Genomic DNA, 9,509 nt, shown 5'->3' with positions numbered 1-9,509 from the left:
TAGTAACGCCTGATATTCTTCCAAAGTGGGAACTGTATCAATGTCATTGAAAGAGAATACCCCGTACTTAGGATTCCAAACTGACAGCATGGCCTTTAATGCCGGGATTTGGACCTTGACTCGCATTAAGGTTGCAATCCTCCCATACTTCTCTTCAAATCGTGCCTTAACGTGATCGGGAAGCGACCTCCATCCATTAGACAGACCCTCGAGGCTGTTCATTCTGACCTCAATTTTATTCAGATCCCATGAAGGTAGTAAGCTAGCATGTGGCCTGGAAACATCATTTTGCGGGGGTACTGGAGTATGAGTTGATTTGGACCAAAGTTTAGCATTCTGAACTTCTTCTGCCGACTGACTTGAGGATGCCATGATAAAAATGATGCCTTATCCTTTTCACAGACTCTTGGTTTGATGATACCTGCGGAAAAACTCGTTAGCAAGATAAATTTGGGTAATTTTGAATCATATCATATGGCGGTGACACATACACATTTATCAAAGTAGGAAAATGTGTAGGTGTTTCAAAGAGAATTCAAGATTACCCTCACAAAACGAACAAAAGGAAATTAAAGCGAGCAGGTAAGAGTAAGTATGCCCCTTTGTCCTAGCATAGGAGACTCCTCGATATCGATGAGTGCTACCTAATTGGATAGTTCTATCTTATAAGGTAGCTTACTACGCTTTCACTATTGTGATAGTTTAGCTCAAGGTCTAATTTTCTAAAAGCCACAAGTTCCCAAATTGCCCTCATCAGAATAGAGAGCCCTGCTCTATAATCATGATATTATCGGGAAAATTCCACGAGTATCATAGTGGATAGAACGAGTTTCAATCTGAACAGAAGCCTTCACGGATACTAACGGGGTAAAACCCACGGGTACCGCTACATGACCCCCTCCTATTTTCCTAAAAGGGTAAGAAAGCCTGGGTATAGGACCGAAGTGTGTGAGGACATCGTGTGAGTGTTCAGTGTGTGAAGGGAAACCTTTACCTCTTCCCAATTCAGGGGGATTTTATTCTTCCCATTTTTTCCTTTTTCCTTTTTTTTCGAAACGAAGAGCACTGTAAGAGGATAAAACAAGCGAAACAAGCAAAACAAGCGGAACAGTTAGTAGGAATAAACAAAAATTAACACGTAAACTATCGCCGGGTGAGCCCACCTAACTATAATTTGATTGGAAAATTAAATCTACTTTTTAGACCTCTAGACCGGGGTTAAATTCGGTCAAATATCCCCAGTGGAGTTGCTAAGCTGTCGCAAGGGATTTTGCGGTCGCCTGAATGAACCCTCACCAAAGTGGGAAAGAGTGAGGAGTCGCCACTTTAATTTTGAGGGAAATTAAAGAAAACCGTGTATGAAGATAAATTGAAATGAAACCACTTCAAGACAGAGATTCTAGGTTCGGGGTCTGTAAACGGATGGGGAAGGTGTTAGGCACCCCACCGCGTCCCTCAATAAGGGCAAGTAGATTTAACTTCGCGTCCTTCGTAAATTAGTTAGGGGGCTTGGATGGAAAATGTTAATCCTTTTGATAAAGGAATATTTGATTTTTCACTAAATTTGGATTACCCAGATACAGAAGTAAATGAGACAACCTTAGTGAACTGACGTCGCATATCATTTTGGTTTTGGGATTATTTTGCGTACAGGTTAACATTTGGTGTGAGAATCGGATAAGAACTCTCATCCGATCTCTTTTAAATATTTATTAAAATTCTGAGTTGAGACCGGATAAGAACTCTCCTCCGATCTCTATTTAATATTTATTAAAATTTTGAGTTGAGACCAGATAAGAACTCTCCTCCGATCTCTATTCAATATTTATTAAAATTTTGAGTTGAGACCGGATAAGAACTCTCCTCCGATCTCTATTTAATATTTATTAAAATTTTGAGTTGAGACCGGATAAGAACTCTCCTCCGATCTCTTCGAAATTTGATCACAGCTGCATATCTTAAAAGCCTAAGTTTAAGAGTTCTAGTATTTAAAGATGCCAAGGGTCGTAATAAGGCTTCCTTTAACTTATTGGTACTTTGCGACTAAATAAGGGATGCCGGACTGAATTTTACCGACCTCCCATGTGGTCGCCTTACCAATATCCCCTCTGTTCCATTTTACTTATCTGAGATTTGATCTTTATTCCGTCTTATGGTGTTATGCCGGCCTGCCTTCTACGTCAGCCTAGTGATTCAATTTGGCTATTTCCCCTGATGTGTTATTTAGACCCTCTTTTCAAAGAGACCCCTAAAGCACAGTTACCTATTTTATCCTAATCACTTACATATTATTCGGGACTAGATGACTTACGTTCAAAAATAATAAAGATCAACAAAAATATGGATTGGCCGATGCGGAAGCAAACTAGAGCACAACCTACCTTTGCATTTTCAAGTGTGATATGACCTTAAAGAAAATAACATGCATGAAAAAGAAGGAAGGAAATACATAAAACAAGAACTAAATAAAATGGCAATATGAACACTGACCTGTAAGAAGTCGAATCTAGTGAGCTAACTACAGAATCACAGAATGTAATAAAATCGCAAGTTGGTAGCCAGGAGACTAAGGTTCGCCTTGGAACAAAGAGTACTTCACTAAATGCAATCGAGTCAGAATTATACCCGAGTTTAAATGAGATTGAACATGGACGACGGAAATAAAAATGCAGATAACCAGGAACTGAAAAATGGGAATGCTACTGGTAATGAACGAGCTGAAAATGAAAAGTTTCAGTGTTCAAAATCTTTTAAGAAAACACTTCAGGAAACTGGTTCCAAAAGCTCTTCTTATGAAAGCAGAGTAACAATCTGAATTAAATTTCAGAGTTCTTCCACTATAGTAACAACCTTCTTTCTTTTTTATCCCCCCCCTAAACAATTTTTCATGCAGGTATTTATAGGAACCGAGTACTCTCCATGAAGGGTCAAGATCTATTTTGAGGGAGATGGAGGGTCAGGATTTCAAAGGACATGATCGGATGCTTGAAAATTAAAGAGAATCAAAATGACCAGCCGAGATCATTCTCATGATACTTGTCCTTTTCTTCTTCTAATCTGACGGCCTGAAACTTCGTTGACCTGGGCGATCCAAGGGCTGGGAATAAAAGGCGCCGGTCTTATCGTCTTCTCCTTTGATCTAAAGGCTCTAGACTCGTCCTTGCAAGTGAGACCGACGGTGGAGATTGGGATGTACAGGACTGCCATGACATACTCTAGCACCTGTCAGCATTGTGGGCGATTCTCAGGCGTGCGGTAGAGATTTCGTCTGCGACGCTTTAACTACCTTGGTTCTGATTCTGACGACGGTTATTGGGATTTGTCTTATTGTTTTTGTCTTCCGATCCCTCCCCCTTTTGATCTTCTTGACACGCTCCTATTCCGATCTCTCATGCTGATCTCCCATCTTCCGATCTCTATCATTCCGATCCCTTAATCAGCCCTGGTCCGGTCAAAGCATTAATTCCTCTCGATTCCCGAAGCGTCCGCTTCGTTTTCTGCTTAGCAATAAATGCCCGTTTTCCCCTATATATACCCCTGACGAAAAAGACTTTCCTTCATCTGATTTTTCTCTCTTCCTTCTTAGTTTCCAGTTCTAGCTGCTCCGGCGGTCGTTCTGGTCATGATTGTAGTTTTTGATCCTATTCCGATGGACTTCTTTGTCCTTCGACTGAAAATTTACGATCCCGGTGATCGAATAATAGCAATAACCTTATCTGATGATGGTGAGAGAAATGGATCAATTAACCGATCTGGATTGCGGACCCCGATTGTGCCGATCTCGAGTTGTTCAACTGGCATAATCGGTGAACCGATTTTAGCCGAACAAATTGCTGATGTTCCGCCGATCCTTGGTGGTTGCTCTTCCGAGTTTATTCGGCTTCTCACCACATTGGGTGTTCCGACAGCGGCTTTCCTCCACATTGGGTGTTCCGACAGCGGGTTAAGCTCCGGTCGGCGACACCCTTTGGATCAGTCACAATGTTGACTATTGACATAGGCCTCTTTAGATAGGATGTTTCGCTGATCTTTTAGAGATCGGCCTTTTGATGTAATCAGATCTCTAATGTATTCCGATCTTTAGATCGCCCAAATTATGTAATCTGACTTTTGGAAATGTATTCCGATCTCTTGAGATCGCCCAAATGATGTAATCCGATCTCTTGGAAATAAAAATCTTATTTCGCCAATTATCATCTTATTGATTATTTTCCGATCTCTGATATATTTGTCCGATCTGGTTCCTAACAAAACGACTCTTAACTGATCCTTTATTCAAAATATTCGACTTAATATGCCGATCTCCAGTTAACCGATCTCTTTATGTAATTTGGAATGTTCGAGAGACGTGTCAGAACAGCTGGCGAGTCCCGTTAACCGATGCACTGCCTGGAACCTCGTGAGCATTAAATGCTCGGACGAGTATAAATAGGGGTGAGGGGGTTAGCCATTTGCTCCTGTATGTCATTTTCAGTCTCTTGCTCACAACTTCAAAGTTCTCTCGTTTTCTCAAGTTCTTCCGACGCCGATCAGACTCCGGTAAGGGCTTTGATCTTCTTTTTAGTTTAAATTCTTTATTTCCTTTGAAAATGAGCGGCGCCGAAGGTCAGAGAGCGACGAGCCCTCCTTCCATTCAATTCTCGTGGTCGTCTGATGAAGAAGAGGTGGTCGGGCCAAGCGCACAACCAGAACCTTCTAGGGTTTCCGTTCCAGCTCGGGGGCGGATCGCACCATCAAGGCATGCACCTTCTTCAGGGAGGGAGAATCTTCCTATGGACAAGCTGCCATCGATCTTGCAAGAATCCGATCTGCAATCATTTAGCCAGGAGTACAATATTTATCCTGATTCGTACGAACTTATCCGGTGTCACGGGGATCACCGAGCCGATCACTTCTTTGAAGAGAATGACATGGTTATGGTATACGAGGAACAGTTAAAGGCCGGTCTTCGGTTCCCTCTGGATGACTTCTTCAAGGAGGTCCCAAAATATCACCGAGTGTGCATCGCTCAAGTTCACCCTAACTCGTGGCGGATCTTAGTAGCCTTCCGAGGCCTGTGCTGAGCTAAGGGAATCAGACTTACGGCTAAGGTGTTCGCCAAACTGCACAGGCTAACTCGCCGAAAGGACGACGAGCACTGGTTCTTTCAGGCGAAGCCTCATTGTGGGCTCTTCACCGATCTGCCCTCCTCCCTTAAGAATTGGAAGAACCGATTCTTCATTCTGAGGAGCAAAGATCCAAAATGCTTTGAGGACTTCCCCCGTAGCTGGTGGCACCAGGGGCCCTTGATTCCGAAGCGTATTACCCTGAACCAGGAGGAAAACCTAATAGCGATGGAACTGAAGAATCAAGCTGCCACTCAAAAGTATTCCTGTTTAAATGCGGTGACTGCCGAGCTGCACCATTGGACCATACAGCTGATCACCGGCCAAGATCGCGAACTTCCGCTCTCTGACCTCGGCATTGGTATTTTCTACATCTCAGATCTCAGGACCTTAGTGATCTCACTGACCTTTTCTTTGTGCATGTATGGCGGGTGGTGAGGGTTCCAAGAAGCGGAAGAAAGAAAGAGAGATTTCCCGGAAAGTAAAAGAGATGAAGCGTTCGGCACTACTTCAAACACCCGGCCATGAACCTAGGGAGATACAAGGAGACCCGCCTCGACCTTCGGGACCACCGATCGCAGAAGCTGTCCGATCTCCTCCTCAACGAGAAGAGCCGCCTCGACCTCCTCCAGCTGCTCCAAGCACAGAAGGGGGTCCTTCTCAACCTTCTGCGAGGCCCCCTTCTCGTGGCGCTCAAGTGCTGATTGCTTCCTTAGAGAATAACCGGACTGTTCGGGAGAACCCCGGTTTTGCCAAAGTCTTGGGGTCTTCTATTTGCCTTCGGGAGGATCGGGACAAACTGTCTCCGGACAATCTTGACGATATCCTGACCCGATCCATGAGTCTGAATGTAGAGTGCCTGGTGAACCAGTACATAGTCCAGGAAAAGGCTCACCGCCTGGGTAAGGAGGTCAAGAAGAAGAGTCAAGAAGTGGCATCCCTCCGATTCCAACTCTCATTCGCTCAGAACTATATATCCGAGATCGAGGGGCAGATGAAACTTTATGAGGATAAGCTAGCCGAGCAGAGTCATGTTCTGGCCGAAAGGGATCATGCTCTTGGAGAAGTCCAGCGCCCGGCCAACGAATCGCTTTCAGTCGCTTCTCATCGAGGAGCTTAAGGCAAAAGATGAAGAGATGGTGACAGGAATAGCCGGTGCTTATGTGAATGCTCACAAGGATCTCTTGGCCGAGCTCCAGAAGCGTTACCCAGAGGAGGACTTCTCTTGGATGGCCGACCTGGCTCTCGGAGGCGAGGGTGAGGATAGTGAGGAGGAGGCTGAGGGTGAGAGAAAAAATGAGCAAAATGTAGATCAGGCTGGGGGTGATCCCCCAGTCGAATAACTTGTATAAATTTTGAAATGAAATGAAGTGGAATGCCCTTTTTTGTTCGATGAATGGTTATGATCGGAAAATTTCTAAATTATTAAACACTTGATTGTCTGAGTATGTTGAAATAACTGAAAATGATTATTAACCTAAGTGTGAGAGATCGGAAAACACATTGAGCATGAGATCGGTAGGGAAGAGATGCTGAACGGGACTTGATTAAAATTGGAAATTTGACTTGAACACTTAAGATTGGAATCCTCATTAAACCGGACCAAAACCTTAGCTCTTAAACTTTTGAAAGGGAGATCGGCAATAAAACTGGCAAGAAAAGATCTAGTGCCAGTTCATTTCGTTTGTCAACAGAGATCAGGAATATACTTGACGAGTTCGGAGATTCGACAATGGGTTTGAGAGATCGGTGAGCGATAGACTGGTAAGGCTTTGACTGATGTGAGGACTTAGCGTTGATTCAATTCTTTGTGAGGAGAGATCAGAAATGTGACTGTCTATCAAAGAGGGATCGGAAATGTGATTAGCTATCAAAAGGAGACTTAGTACTAGGGGTCGGTTTCAAAGTTTTATTGATTTTGGGGGTCGGCCAAAATATGGTGTCAACAATCTTTTGTACAGGTATTATTTTATGCCATTGTAGATAAATTTTGATGTAAATATGGAAATGTTGTATGTATCAATATAAAGTCGAGCAGTTGTAAATAAAATGTAATAATATTATTTTGGGTTTGTTTCTGTAATTTAATATTTGTAAATATGAATTTCCTGCTTTATGTTTTGTGAATGAAATTATTAAATATTCTGAGTTGACAAATTTGATTTGGATTGTGGAACTGTTTTGGAATGAATTGATTTGAGTTGAATTGTGAATTATTAGAGGTTGGGAGATGTGAAACATTTTTGGGAGTGCTTTTTACAGGTATTTGAAGAACTGGTTTCTCAAAATACAGAGGGAACTCTATCAAAATTTTTATAAAATTTGCGGCAAAATTAAAATGGACAAAAATTTTTACTAGTATTTAAACTTTGAATAAATGGTTTTTAATTCCTACCAAAATGCTCACCACTTCCAAAATGTAAGAAAATTGTTTTAAAATCCCTTGTAGGGTACTTAATGAGTTATCGGTAGGTGAAGTTCGGTAGTTCATTAAGTATTCTACGGGATCATGTTATGCCTTACGGAGGGGTAAGGTGTGACATGTTTTAGTGGTATCAGAGCATGGTTTTGCAATAAATTTTGACTATGTATGTGAATATTTCTTTGATAAGTACAACTGCTCAAGTGTCTTTAATTGATACATATGACATATTTACCTCATGAATATGCACTAATGGAGGCCAACCTCCTTGTGTTTGATCTCAGGAAGTAGAAAATTGTGAAAAAAGGAATGGAAGGAGGAGATCATTAGAAGAACAACTGCTGAGGCCGAGGTTCAAGGGAAGCCCAACCTCGAGAATGTGAGTGGGTCACCACTCCGGCTCTGCTCGGCCACCGCAGTTTCCTGCTCAATTTATGCAGCAGATGGCTGCCTTCTTTCAGCAAATGGCGGGTAATGTGCCACCCCAAGCTCAGATGCTAATACCTGTAGCCCAACCACAGCCCTCAGCTCGGCAGTATGAAAAATTGATGAAATTTGGGGCCACTGAGTTTAAAGGCACTGTGGATCCACTGGAGGCGAAACGCTGGTTGGAAAGAATGGAACGAAGTTTTCGTGAAGCTACGATGTACGTAAGAATTGAAGTTTGAGTATTCTGTTTCCTTGTTGCATGGGGATGCGTTTGAATGGTGGAAGACCATCCCCCACAGCCTGGTTGAGCCACCTGTGCTGACATGGACAGACTTTTTGAGGGAGTTCCGACAGAAATGGGTTCCCGATGCATATGTGGATATGAAGTTGCAAGAATTTTTGAGTTTGAAACAAGGGAACCGAACCATAGCAAAGTATGAGAGAGACTTCTCAAGGCTAAGCCACTATGCTGGAAGCTTAGTCTCCACCCCCAGAGACAGATGCAAGAGGTTTGAGTCCGGGCTAAGGCAGAGTCTGAGAATGCAAGTTGTGGGTTTGGACATCGAATTTTCTCAATTGATTTCACAAGCCCTGGAATTAGAAAGGATAGAATCAGAAGGGGCAATGAAAAAGGGTGCACAAGAGAAAGAGAAGGTGAAAAGACTCTTTGGACAAGCATCCAAAGTGGTTCTGCAAGAGGAAAGCAGTTTGGGGATCTAGCTCCGTAGAGGCAGAGGCGATTTTACGGCCAAATACCACTCCGATGCAGTCGTGGACCAGCAGCACCCCAGGAGCTCTATCGGTCCGGCAGTGTGAAATGTGTGGTAGAACTCATGGTGGGGTTTGTTTCAAGGCTACTGGTGCATGCTTTAACTGTGGAGGATTGCACTAGTCCGCGCCGGTCTGGATCTTTTGCCACATCTGAAGGATCAAACCAAGTCTCTGCACCTAGAGGGTCACCGTCAGTTGCTAGAGGTAGAGGCAGAGGTAGGGGTCCTGGTAACACCCCTGGAAGTCAGAGCACTGTTAACCAGCCAGTACCTAGTGGGGCACCAGTCAGAGTGTATACCATGCGTCAGAGGGAAGAGGCTGAAACATCAGATGTTGTAGCTGGTATTTTCTCCATCCTTGACCAAGATGTGTATGTGTTATTTGATCCTGGCTCCACACATTCGTATGTTAGTGCTAGTGTGATGTGTTCTACTGCTATTCAGTGTGTACCAATGGACTATGATGTGTTAGTAACTAGTCCATTAGGCCAGGAGGTCAGGGTAAATAGGCTATATAAAGATTGTCCTTTGGTGATCCAAGGATTCTGTTTGATTTAATTGAAATGCCCTTCAGAGATTATGACATTATCTTGGGCATGGATTGGTTAGCCAGGCATCACGCCATGATTGGTATTTGTGGCGAAAGCAGTCACTTTTGGTCTCCCTCAGTATGGTGATGTAGTAATACATGGAGAGAGACAGTTATTGCCTTCAAACATCATTTCAGCTGCATTGGCTAGGAAAATGATTAGAAAAGGGTGTGAGGCGTACTTGGCATATGTG

Source organism: Hevea brasiliensis, chromosome 13, assembly GCF_030052815.1.
Source record: "Hevea brasiliensis isolate MT/VB/25A 57/8 chromosome 13, ASM3005281v1, whole genome shotgun sequence".
NCBI classification, from domain to species: Eukaryota; Viridiplantae; Streptophyta; class Magnoliopsida; order Malpighiales; family Euphorbiaceae; genus Hevea; species Hevea brasiliensis.
This window is presented reverse-complemented; position numbering follows the sequence as displayed.